This window comes from Carassius auratus, chromosome 41 (genome assembly GCF_003368295.1).
Source record: "Carassius auratus strain Wakin chromosome 41, ASM336829v1, whole genome shotgun sequence".
In the NCBI taxonomy this organism is placed as follows: Eukaryota; Metazoa; Chordata; class Actinopteri; order Cypriniformes; family Cyprinidae; genus Carassius; species Carassius auratus.
Genome location: NC_039283.1, coordinates 5807690 through 5821136, shown reverse-complemented (window position 1 = coordinate 5821136; position 13447 = coordinate 5807690). Strand labels below are relative to the sequence as shown.

At 36.3% G+C, this 13447-nt stretch overlaps 1 protein-coding gene, 1 long non-coding RNA gene and 1 pseudogene across 2 annotated transcripts in view; 2 read left to right on the top strand and 1 right to left on the bottom strand.

Moving 5' to 3' along the window:
• Window positions 1-1737, top strand: part of LOC113059625 (uncharacterized) — a 9543-nt gene extending 7806 nt beyond the window's left edge. Inside the window, exons 2-3 of the long non-coding RNA XR_003278110.1 lie at window positions 1218-1345; window positions 1466-1737. This is a non-coding gene — a long non-coding RNA (uncharacterized LOC113059625). The remainder of the gene's footprint in view (window positions 1-1217; window positions 1346-1465) is intronic.
• A 7208-nt stretch (window positions 1738-8945) lies between these two features.
• LOC113059908 (sister chromatid cohesion protein DCC1-like) lies at window positions 8946-12002 on the bottom strand (annotated as a pseudogene).
• A 775-nt stretch (window positions 12003-12777) lies between these two features.
• LOC113059907 (DEP domain-containing mTOR-interacting protein-like) overlaps window positions 12778-13447 on the top strand; it is a 31615-nt gene continuing 30945 nt past the window's right edge. The window contains exon 1 of the mRNA XM_026228580.1: window positions 12778-13148. The gene's annotated coding sequence lies outside the window, so the exon portion shown is untranslated. The remainder of the gene's footprint in view (window positions 13149-13447) is intronic.

The window sequence follows — 13447 nt, the reverse complement described above, 5'->3', positions numbered from 1 at the left end:
GAGATTTAAGACAAATTATAAATGAAAATGAATCCTTTTATTATTAGACAAAAGACAAAATGCTGCATATTTCGTTGTGAAATTGAAATGTTAACTAATAAAACGAACTTGAAATTTTTAAACATCCTAAATCAAATAAAAAATCATACAACTAAAATAAATATCTCAATTTAAACAAAAGATTTGTTGGTGCTCTGTTTTAAATCAGAGGAAACCATATGAATTACTATCCAAATGACACTCTCTGACAGCAGGTGCCACTAATGGAACAGCGGGTATTTAAAGGCTGCTGCCCCTTTAAGACCAAGTGCACAGATCCAATATAATAATGCACAGGAGATTTCTTTAGCCACTGTATACATTCACTTAAGACATAATCGACTGTGTTTGCGAGAATACTTGCAGAGACAATTATTTTGAGATAATTTTGTGTGTATGTGTTCATTCAGAAGCTAGGATAAGCGAAAGATGAATCAATCATTCATGTGTACGCGCATGGTCTGAAACGCTCTCAGCGCGTGCTTTGAATGTGTGCGCGTATCTCCAAATGCGCGCGAATTGTTTGAAACGTTTGAATCGACAAGATTTATAAACAAGTGCAAACGATCAACTACGGTCCGTTTCACCCCTTCAAGCGAGTGAACAAAGCGAATCAAGTTAGGAATTTTAAATCACTGTTCAAGAATGACTGTCCGGCAGGGCGGTGATATATTTTGGAGCCCGTTATGTATAGGCTACTTTTGCAAGAAATTATAAATACATGTATTTATACAATACATGTATTTAAAATAAAACCAAACTCTCTGTGGAGATTTGTAGGTGCTGGTTTGTCTCTCCTGAAACTAATTTAATGTGTTCTGAACAAGAAAACCTGTAGCTGAAACATAATATAAGCAAGAAAGTTGTTATATGTATGTGTGACATTTATTTATATTTTTCAACATTAACAATTTCATCAACCCACAGAAAAAGCAGTTTTCTGCAGTTCTGCAGGTCATTTGTCTTCTATTACAGCCATGGAAACATTTTTTCATAATCAGAATTGCGATTCAGCTTACCGCAGTCTGGTTTGTTGTTATTTGGTTTACATTTTTTTCGATTTGCCTCAAAATGATCAGGGAGACATTTGTCTCCAAATTTATCACAGGCAAGAATAACATGCTGTTTCTGACGCTTGACACTTTTGATTTTTTTCTCTTTACTGTCAATCTTTACAGTGATGAAGGAAAAAGACTTCTTGCTGATGCAGAGGTTGCGCTCACACACCTGTCCTCCTGATGAACACACAGCTTCCACACTGGTTTTCTCACTGAAGGGAAAGAATGACTGAGTCGTCCTGTTCCAGGTGCCGATGCGGTCAATGAACTTCTCCCAGTTTTCTTTTTTCAGATCGGTTGGTGTGCCTTCACGTACGTGTCGTTTAAGAAAAGTGTTGTAAGCATTCTTGTTTTCTCCTCTGGTGCAGGGCTGAGACGGGTGCAGCATGTCTGGCTCACTCAGACAAGCGTGGAATGTCAGAGTCAAGAGGATCACGAAGGACAGAAGCAATGCCTGAAGATGTTTGTGTAAATGCAGAAAAAGTGAAATCAATCAGTTCAATCCATCAACAGTTGACGAAATCACAGATGCCCACTAACTTCCAAGCTTTGATCATTTAACTTATTAAAAAAATCCTATCACACATACAGATCTATTCAGTGCATAATTAGAAACAGCCGATATTACCATATTGTGAGAAGTGTACAGACCCACCAGACACAGTCAGATCTTTACTTCTGGTATGCATGATTACTTATACAGCTGGTGGTCTTGAAGACTGAGATCTACAGGAAGTGGGACACCACCCTTTCTTTTACTAAATGTCTATTTATCTTTAACTCTTTCAGTTCTATTTATCTGATATGTAATGGCTATATATAGATTGTTTAGTAGCCCTCTGTACACTAAACACAATTTAAGACCTGATGAGATTCAAGATTGCATCACAATTAAATGATTAGCATTTTGCTTCAAAATGTATTGAACTTTCAGCTCTCACTATCAGTATTTTGACATTAGTGAATGTACTGTGTTCATTCTGATATATATTGGAAGCTATAACATATGACAACAACAGTTTTTAAATAAAGAACAAAAATCAGTTGTAGGACACTTTTTTTTTACTTGGCTGATTCTCTTCTGTGTGTGGTTTATGTAGTTAAATGGTAGGAAGGATATCAGGAAGTGGGCAATTATTTTTAATCTATGTAACATCTTTTTATTTTTTTATTTAATGTTTATCTTTTAATTCGGGTGAAATATCATCTTGAGATTTATATTTGAAAAAATACATAATGTGTATGTGCAAACAAATTAAAATAAATGGAAGTGGTCAATGAGTTTTATAAATCACTGATAGTTATGATCGACTCATTTTATAGTGCCAAACTGCAAATAATGGAATAAGTAATCTATTAGAGAACATGACCTACTGGGCCACACAGAGACCCCCACCCTTTAGAACTAGGTTATGGTGCAAACTGCACACTCGCAATTTTCTTCCTCTTGAAACCTCAAGCATGACGTGTGATTCTCCACTGAGTCAGAGTTAAACTGGTTTTAACTGCCAACAGCAATGTGAGAATGAAAATGTATGTTACTACCACATCAGCTGTTAGATGAACCCTTACATTTGCACTGCTTTCACTTTTTGATGATGAAATGATGAGGGGAACCATTGTGTGGAAAGAAGCAGACAACTAGAGCTCTCCTGATCCAAAAGTTTGTTTATCCGTGCAAAATTTTGGTTGTTTTACACTACATGTACTAACATGTACTTACAGTGTACTTACAGTGTATTTATCTAAGAACATTCTGGTAATACAAGAGAACTACATGGGGTAGGGTTAGGTTTAGAGGTAGGTTTAGGGTAAGTACCCAGTTATCACATAGTTATTTTAATTACTATAATAAGTACATACAGTAGTATGTACATGGGGAACAGGAATGTAAAATAAAGTGCTAACAAAATGTTTATTAAAGTCTAAGATCACAACAAAAAGTCATCATAAAACCATGATAGTTGATTCTTAAATCTATACTGCTTTAATTAAAGAAAGAGAGAAAGAAAATAAAATTTGAGGTTACCTTTGTTGCAAGCTTCAGAGAAAGACCACAAGCATCACCAGTCATGATGTGGTTAGAAACTTGAAGCCCCACACACGCACCAGTTTTTTTTATTAAATTATAAAAAATTTTATCTGGTAAATATTTATTATGCATTTTTATTATTCTTATAATATTCTCATTTTTTTTATTACTAGTTTTATCCTTGTTTTTCAAAATTGTTGTCGGTCACAAACAGATTTTCTGTGCAAGTCAAATCTACATTGAAACCATCTCAGTTCGAGATCTGCTGCATGACTTCACCTAAATGGTGATACACCTCAAAAAGAAATAGCTTCTTTATGCTTTCTGTGTTTTTCTTTTTCTTTTCTTTTTCTTCATTTCCTGTTATTGGGAGTGTGAAATTGCACTTGTGAATTTATGTTTCAGATTGGTTAAATATATGTTTTAACACTTCTTTTACAAATTAAAGCCTCAATGCTCATTTTTAAAGTGTGAAGAGAAGCTCAAAGATGGTTAGCCACTTCCTACTGCCAGCATTGTTTTCCCCACAGCACACCTATATAACTCTGAACTTGAGTCAAAGCACTGACAAGCATCTGACTGGACACAAGGACTTATCACAGTATGGTGATACCTTTTTTTCTAATTACTTGTATGTCTGTTGTTTTATGGTATTATTATTATTATTATTATTGCTGTAAGAATGAGTCTTTCTATTGTTGGATTCATTAAAATAACCAATTTAAAGTTGCACTGTATTCAAATCTGCATTATGAAATAATTACATTTTTGCATTTACACAAACGTCCTCAGATCCTAAAAATGCTGTCGTTCATGATCTTCTTGGCTGTGTCGCTCCACACTTGTATGTGTGAGCTGGACATGCTGCATCCACCTCAGCCCTGCACAGAAGCGAAGAACCAGAATGCGTTTGATACTTTCCTTAACCATCACTTGCGTAAAGGCACACCAACAAATTCACACAAAAGAGAATGGCAGAAGTTCATTGACAGAATCAAAACCTGGGACAGGCCGACTCAGTCATTCTTTCCCTACGGAGAAGCAAGACGGGTGTTAGCTGTGTGCTCATCAGGAGGAAAGATGTATGAAGGAGACCTCTGCATCAGCAAAAAGCCTTTCAAGTTCTTTACTGTTAAGATCAACAATAGGAATCAAGTCAAGAAAGTCAAAGTTGAGAACCAGCATGTTATTCTTGGCTGTAATAAAATTAAAAATGAATGTCGACCTGTTCATTTTGAGGCAAATAAAAAGTATGCTACACCAGATAATAACAAACCAGACTGCAGTAAAGCAATGGCAAATACAAGCTTTATTCCTTTTGAGGAGCTGTTTCATATCTAGACATGTCCTGCAAAAGTGTGATGTCTGGATGTTACTTTGTAGCTTTGCTCCTTTTATTTCTATCTAATGAAAGTTGAAACTGCTGTAATGTGAGGATGTCTGCTGATATCCATAAAGAATTAATTCTGTCATATATTGCTTTCTATGCACTTTTGCCTCATTATTTCTATCATTTTTTAAATAAAAATGTACATTCTTAACATGTGTCTGTCATTTTTTTAAATACCTTTCTCACAAAATATTATACTTATTTTGGATATTTTAATAATTATATTTGGCCTTATTTAAATTATTTTATGGGTTACAGTCTGTTTTTGAAAAGTTCACCACATGAATACAGAGCACCTTAAGAGAAGTGATGCAATGTAACATGCATTTAAAAATTGTATTCATTTACTTTATGAATGTCTTTTCTGACACGTATCTTTCATATCCATCATACGTATTGTATAGTCTTAAGTGAGGAATGGTAATTAATCATCCTCGTTTTTCAGATAATAATTTATTATAGAATGTCACACTCACCAATGATAACTTTACTCAGGTCAGGCAATAATATAAAATAATAACATATAATTGAGAAAAAAACAGTGGGCAGTGGGCCAAATCAGCAACGAAGCCACATTCTCCTGGTGCTCCCGATGGCCAGCGCAGACCTGCTGCGGTGACTGCTTTGAACTTCTATTTTGTGGCCCAGGTCAATGCAGTATTAGCCTGGAAAGCATTTCACAAGTTGACTCAGAAAACAGGTGAGATGGTACAACAGTACAACAATTTGCACCTCTCCGTTGCAGCAAGCTGCAAAAGACTGCGGGTTTGAAGCAGAAACAGGAAATCAGATAAGAGATGTTATAAGATACAGATGTGGACACAAAGATAATTTAGGCAGACTAAATTTGCCCTGCGTGAGGTTAAGTAGCCTTTATATGTAATGAAAAAAGAATCGTTTTTCCAAACTGTGTTGCACAAATAATCCAAAAAAGAATTGTGTAAGTTACTGTATATGGAGGAAACCATCTCGTAACGATACATTGATGTGTAAAGACACAAAACGATCAGTCTGTGCAAGAAACTAAACAGTATTTATGTAGTTTTTTTTTTTTTTTTTTACCTCTGATTCACACATTGTCCGAACTGCTAGAACTCTTGTGAACGAGCTTCACAGCGGCAAGCATGTGAGGCATTCTTCTTCTTCTTGCATTACGGCGGATTGCAGACTTATAAGTGCATTACCACCACCTATCTCTCAAATGGACCTTTGACACTCTATCTACAACCTCAATTAGGAGTGTCAACATGAGCAAACAAATATTCATAGAGCCAAAGACAATATAAGAGGTCAGAAGCTTACTAGGTCTGGTAGGTTACAGCAGCAGATTCATCCCTCACTGTGGTGCTTGACATACACACAAAAAAATGAAGCAAAAACATGTTAGCATATTTTGCTAAAGATGCACTGACCAAAGTGATAGCGGATAAAAGCCCAGTGGGGCTGGGAGATCCAAAAAGGAAGCACAGTGCCAAGATGCTAAATTAGTCATTATCTAACAGACTGTGAATGCAGATATTCCCAGACAGAAAAAGAGGCCCTGTCGCTCATGTGGGCAAGTGAGAGGTTGCAAGCTTACATTTATGGCCTAGAATTTGAACTGGTCACTGACAACAATCCACTAGAAACCATATACAGTCCTGCAATAAGCCCTGTGCCCGGATAGAATGGTGGGTTCTTCGATCACAGCCCTACAATTTCAGAATCACTTACCTACATGGAAAGTAAAATATTGCAGACCCCCGTCAAGATTGTTAGACGAAACTTCAAAGACTGAAAAAACTCCAAAAGCCAACAAGCTGTGCTACATTGGTCATTTGGTCATCCATGGATCATGAATAATGTTAGCAAAAGTGTTACAACCCAGGGCATTGGCTCAAGAAGGACATTTAGGAATTGTGGGCCATAAACAACATTTCTGGTCAAAATTGTGTTGGCCAGGTATAGATAAAGGAGCAGAAAGGTACTGCAAGTCATGTCATTAGCCGCGTTTCCACTGTCGAGCTTAAACCGGGTGTGCTAGTGTGTGCCAGTGCCAGTCGTGTTTCCACTGTCACTTCCGATGCTTGATCGTGCCTCGCCGGAGCTTCCTCGGGGCCAACAGCCAGGGTTTTTTGGCCAGATGAAAACCTTGGGCTAAAGCGGGCCAGCTGGGGCTAGAGGAGTGGTTCTGAACAGCGGAGTATCTCAGAGCTCAGCGCTGCGGATCATTTCAGAAAGATAACAGCTTTAACACCAGCATTAAAAACTTTTTAAAATAAGTTGCTCAAAACTCACTTTCAGTCAGCAGCGAGTGTTTGAAATAACGCGATCCGATCAGATTTGGATTATAATCACCATACAAGGAAGAAATATTTACAAGCAATGTAAAAGACTATGCACGCTAAACATTAACGTTATCATAGTAAACATGATAAATATGACCGCTTGAAGAAATCAGACGTCAGCTTCTTATTCTCTATCTCAATCGTGTAATTATTTAGTAACTTATATTATCTGTCATAAATCTCGTCTCAAGAGTTATGGCTCCACGTAATATCATAAAAATATTATAATGTTTTTGTTCGGGAGCTTTTATAAAAATAGAGATATTTTCATTTATTCTAAATGTGACGTATAGGCAACCGTGACTACAAATAAACAGAAACGGACTCGAGTGAATACGCAGGCTATTTTCATAAGCGTTAAAAATAAATAAATAAAATATAAATACATTTATTTCTGTGTGATTAATTTTGGGTCCTGATAAATTAATTCATTATGATCAATGTATCATTTATTATATAGTAAAACATCTATGCTTTTGAATTTGTATATTTAACAAAGCATGCAAACAAACGGCCGCTTTTATGAATATGATGTACTGATGTTGACAACATCTGACAAAACCATAGACAGCCTGGGGCCAGTACCATGAAGCTGGATTAGGTGGCTAGCCAGCTATGTTTCAGCTTAGTTTCCACCAACCCTGGGTTTTAGGTACTATGAAAGTAGCTCGGCTTTAATCGGTGTTCGTTGCCATGGTATCTTACGCTGCATGGCTAACCTGCTCAGGGGCAGGTTATGTTCTGGGTTAGAGATCTCAAACTGAAGGTGAACCAATCAGATGTGAGAGAAGTGACACATGTCTGACACAAAGTCACTCCAGTTTATCTTGCTCCAAATTAAAGGTCACTTCTGCTTAATTAAAAAAAAAAAAAAAATAGAAGTCTGGCTTTAATGGTAATAACTGAGTCATTTTATGATTTATATAATTATTGTGATTCATATTATTATTTATCTCTTACAAACAAGCAATTTTAGTTTAACAGTTATTATAAATTATTTTATATAAATATGAATGTATACAGATCATGTAATAAGCTGTAGTATCAAAAGATTGCACTGTTTTAAAAATTACAAATCTGAACTTACATGTTCAAGTCTCTATCACTATATATTTTCAAATGTGTAAACTAAGTTAACAAGTTCCACTTGTGACTACACTGATGGAGCAAGATCATGTATTTTATTAGTCCTCCTTCATTATTCATATAATCTCTTAACCTTTAGCAAAACCTTTAACCGAGAAGTAAATTAAACTTGCTTTGTATTGCAAGGCTCGTGATTGGCTGTTCGCCAGTGATTTCACACATTCATGTGCACACGCTCCACAAACTCAGGATCAAAGCCTGAGTTGACAAAGAAAGTTGATGAACAGCATCATGGTACCAACAAAGCCGGATTGGAGAGGTTTGGTTTTGTCAACTCAAAACTAATCCTGTAACTCTGAATTTGTTCAGCTACCATCATGGTACAGGCCCCTGGAGTTTATATTTAGTAGACATTGCTTACCTGACACATGTAGATCAGGGGCCTGCTCCATGATGGTAGCTGAACAAATTCAGAGTAAGTAAAGTAAAGGAGAGAGCATTTTTAGATGCGATATGTGAACGGCCCCAAATTCATAAACTGAGAATCTATTTGGTTTTAAATCGTTTTTGTTTTGTTTAAAATGGAGATCACGATTACATATATCTGACAACTACACAGCATAACATGTTCCAGTCTATTTAAAAAAAAATACTAATTTGAATCATTAATTCAAACACGTTTAAAATTTATTCAGTCTCATTCATAAATTCCTGTTTAATTAATGGATGATTCACTGTTGTTTTTTATGAATCTCTTACATTTTCTTGAATAAATTATTAAATAATAATAATACAAAAATAACAGTCGATTTTTGCCACCTACTGGAGTAATGTAATTAACACAATCTTTATCTGAAGAGACTCCTTTCACTTTAGCCATTTTATTGGTTATTCATTAAAATTGGCAAGAATAAAAGGAATAAATATTTATTCTTCAAATATTTGCCCCCCCCCATTTCTTTTTATTATTAAAATAAATAAATAATATTTATTAAAAATAACGATACCCAACCCTACTTAGACATGCACATTTTATTTTATGTAGAAAATGTAAACCATGACAGTCTTAAATTACAAATCAAACACTTTATTTCAATGGCTACTTTTTAGGTTTATTGTTTTGTTAAATTATTTACATGTGTTGACAGTCAGGACATTTAGTGATGACCTGATTGTAATATGTCAGCAAACAATGCATCATCAAGGCTGTGTTGTAGATGTTGATGAAAGCCTTTTACTCTTGCACAGTTAACCATATGCAGTACACTCATCTATATTAAGCTCAATAAATGTTCCTTTTTTAAATTGAGACTTGTAACATTTGGTATCATCGTGCCATTTTTATGATGTAAATTGAGGGAGAAAAGCAATATCAGCTCCAAATATTGGCTCAAGTAAATCGGCAGCCCGTATCGATCACATATCGGTCGATCCCTAGTCAACAGAATAAACGATTATCAAATGAATTGCTAGTTGCAGCCCTACACTGCTTTTTTATTGTTTGTAGGATTCAAAAACTGCTTTTTTTTATTAATATAGGATTCAAAGAGTTTGAATATCAATATATGTACTGTATGTAGGGTTCGATATCATCTTGTGTCCATTTTTCTCTCAGGCTGAAGAGGCTGTTGAATCGCTCCAGTGTGTCCTCAGGCAGATCTTCTACCCGCAGCAGCGAGATGGTCTCTGGTTTAGTGCTTCGGTCTAACAGAGCTAAACCCTGAATGACACAAAACATGGATATTTACACATGAAATATCCCATATTAATTTACATAATAATAAACATACCACTGATTTATTTGTTTTATTAAAATTGTACATACAATGTATGCATGCACTGGAAACTACTTGTTTCACCAAGACAAATCAATCTCAATCTTTGGGAGTGTAAACATACTTGGAAATTTAGACATTTAGCATGGTGCAGCTGTTAGACCACGTGTTAGTGTCCGACTAACGTGGTTACTGCTCTCTGTGTGTATAAGCTGGGGTCCTCACCTGGAGCTGATCCAGGCTAGCACTCATTCCCTCGGGAACACTCTGCTGCCAAACCTCCTGGAACTCCGACAGGTTGAACTTCACAGCATTTTGCAGGAGCAGCTGAGCTGTGGCCCTACATACTTTGTCCTCATCCAGTGCATACATCAGCTGACCATCTAAAAGGAATGGGTAAACACAAACAAGTGAAAAGACAAGATAAAGGGTCCTTCATCCATTGAATTCATAATGCACAGCTAGTATTAAAAAACAACAACACTGACCTTTAATACTGTAGCGTCTTCCATAACAGTTTAGACAGTGTTCTACCATGGCTCTGATCAGAGAACAAGCAAAATGTAGAATGTAAAAATAGCCTTTTGGATGATCTACTGTTTTTCATAATTTTACTAATATTTCATCATAACTCACTTAGGCTCAAGGGATCCCAGCTCTTCCAGACAGACACTGAGAGGAACTTTGCTGAAAGACCAAGACTCAGAGTACACCAGCTGGGTCACATGACCCAGGAGCTTCATCTCATAATCAAAGTCCAGGACCCTTCAGAATCCTACAAACACAGGTCTGAGTTTAACAGCTTATTGGGTCTATAGGATAAGATGCACAACAAGAGCTTTACAATGTAAAAAAAATATTTTTCAATTAAATGATAACTTTAGAATAAAAATTAAAAAAGTACATTAAAATAATAACAATAATAATAACCAGCAACAAAGTGCGGGCCGTCTGCCCCAATTCTGAGAGTCCCCCCACAAATCTAAATAATTTAATGTCTCCACAGATTCTCCCAAATATTTTCATATCCAATAAATATCTTATGGTTTTAGGGTCCTCTTTTCCAAATATCATTTTTTTTTTTTTTTACATGTTTAAAGGAGATGGATCTGATTAGCTCACCGTCGATTTCACAGGCATGGACATTTTGAAGATGTGCCACGATTTCTTCTCTGCTTGCTTGTATGCTCTCGAGGAGGTCATTCATAGTGTACTAAGAAAATGAAACAAAACAAAAAAATTTGATGTCAGTTTTGGACAAAGAAGCACAAGCACTGTTAATGTGATTGTTAATTAAATAATAAAGGAAATGTAGACCCCAAAACACCTAAATTGAACATGTATTAAGTAAAAGTTAATAACTACTAACCACCTCTAAAGAGAAGTGGCATACCTTTGGTCCAGGTGCCTCCTCCTGCATGCCCACCGCTGGACCGTCATACGGATTCTCCATCAGAAGTTTCTTCAACTTCTTTAACCTCGGTCTCTGCCTTCTCAGCTCCCAGTAACAATCTGAAACCCCCCAGACCTGAGAAATAAAAAAAAGTTATTAGAGGAAAAAAATCACATCAACAAAGGATAAATTCCCATCTTTAGGAAAGACTTCCCCAGTCACCTGTGCATGCATGAGTTGAGGAGATGCTGAGATGTCAGGCAGCTAGCTGGTCTGGAGATTTACATCCAGGGACAAACAGCAGCAGATTTGACGTGTCTCGTCTTCACAGCACAGAACCGCATGCTCGTCTTTATCGCCTCTGATTATTAGACTAATGAGAAATCCAGACATCACGACAGACGAATGATTCCACAACACTCTATTTAACTCAAACGGTTTTCAAATTAATTTCTGGCTAAATTGATAATACTGAGATGGTAAGTCTTTCAGCTTAAAGGGAAGTAGTAATAACTAACTTAACGTTACCTCTTGCCTGCTTCAATGTGTTTGCAAAGTGTATCATCCAGCTCCATGAGACAGTTAGTCGCCTGACTATACATTGTCTCCGAAAGAAAGACAGTAACTTACGGGCTGCAGGTCCTCTTCTTTTACTTTAGCGATTTGTATTGTGGCTTGAACCTCTTCTAATGTCCTCATGCTGTCAGTATTTGGTTAATCCAAGTCGACTCAACATATAGACTTCAGCTGTTGTCAGCACTTAACCTTCCTGCAATATTTCGGCCGGAAGAAAATGTTGATTGACAGCAGTAACAGCCAATGAACGCGTTCACGCGGACCCGTGAACATGTGTAAACGTCACTTTTCCATTAGAGGACGCTGTATGACACGTTTTCATTTACTGGCCGCGTGCTTTTCTGTTGTTGTTTGATGCTCACAAAAATGTGCAGAGCCATTGGACACCAAATCCATACAGTATCATGTCCCAAAGAGACGTTTACTGTTTTCTGTATACATGATGACGTCCCATGTTTTATCTCAAAATGTATGCTCGTCGTTGACACTGTTGCCCTTGATAAACGTAAACTTATTTTAGAAAAACTTTAAGGGGGTTTGTTGTGGCTGACATATGACACAGCAGCTGAGGACTGTTTTGTTATTATAATAAATAAATAAATATAATCAGTCACAAATAATCACACAATAAACATGCATTAAAATGGTTTGTGTTTATCTTAAAATGCAATAATTTATATTCTTTTTTTTTACATAATTAAATATAGATTTTTAGATGTAAGATTTTTAAATATAGGTCTGGGACTGTAAAATGTTTGCTAATGCATACATTAATGTATCTTTTTATGTGTTCTACATTTTAAAAAATTAGACTTTTTATTGTTGATCGTATTTATTTTGCATCTGATATTACTTTTTATTTTTATTTAATTTTAAAGTAAATTAAATTAAAATAGAAGTTTTAATTATATTAAATATTGTTTTATTGTTTTATTTTAATGTTCGAGACTAACGTATATAATGTCATATTGTAATATTATCTGCATATTTTGTTACATTCACACCGCTGTACGAGTTTAACATGGGTTTTGCTGGGTGTTTACATGAGTATTCGGCAGTAAAGTAAAGTGGTCTACTCCAGGCTCCGCCCCTCATGGTGAACACCCCTCTGACTGAGGATGGTCAAGTAGACTCGCCTCGCAACATGGCAGTAACGTGCTTTCAGTGGACAGCAGTAAACAATCCACAATAGCATGAAGAAAACGAATCGCCCCGAGTCTGTCTTCAGGAATAATCTGCTGTTTGAAGCGTCGGTGTAATCTATTGCAGTTTACGGTCCGTGTGCATTTAAAAGCATGGTCTGGATGTACTGATGACTAAGGGCACTTGGTTTCGCACAAAAGACAAAGTTATTTCGAGTCGTTTTGACCTGTGATCAGCTGAACAGTGATGTTCTTTACGTGACATCGCTGCTATTTCTCTCCAAACATAAATTCGGATCAGTCTGACGTCTCTTCATCGGAACTAATAAGGTAAACAATGTTTTCTCCTTCGTATCACTGCGTGTTTATTTCGATGCTATTACATTACGGAGACTGATTTTAATAATTTGGAGGAATTAGCCCTATTGCAAATGTAAAATAGCAACAACAACAATAGTAATAATAATAACATGCTGCTGTGTTTTCACTTAATTCCATTCAACTGGGCAGTCCGTCTACCTCAAATATTAAAAGGGTGTCATAACAGTCATCACGCCAGTCTGCCATATGAGAGGCGTGTTCTGTAACGTTACACCCAATACAAACTCAAGCACGCTGTGCGTGTCAGG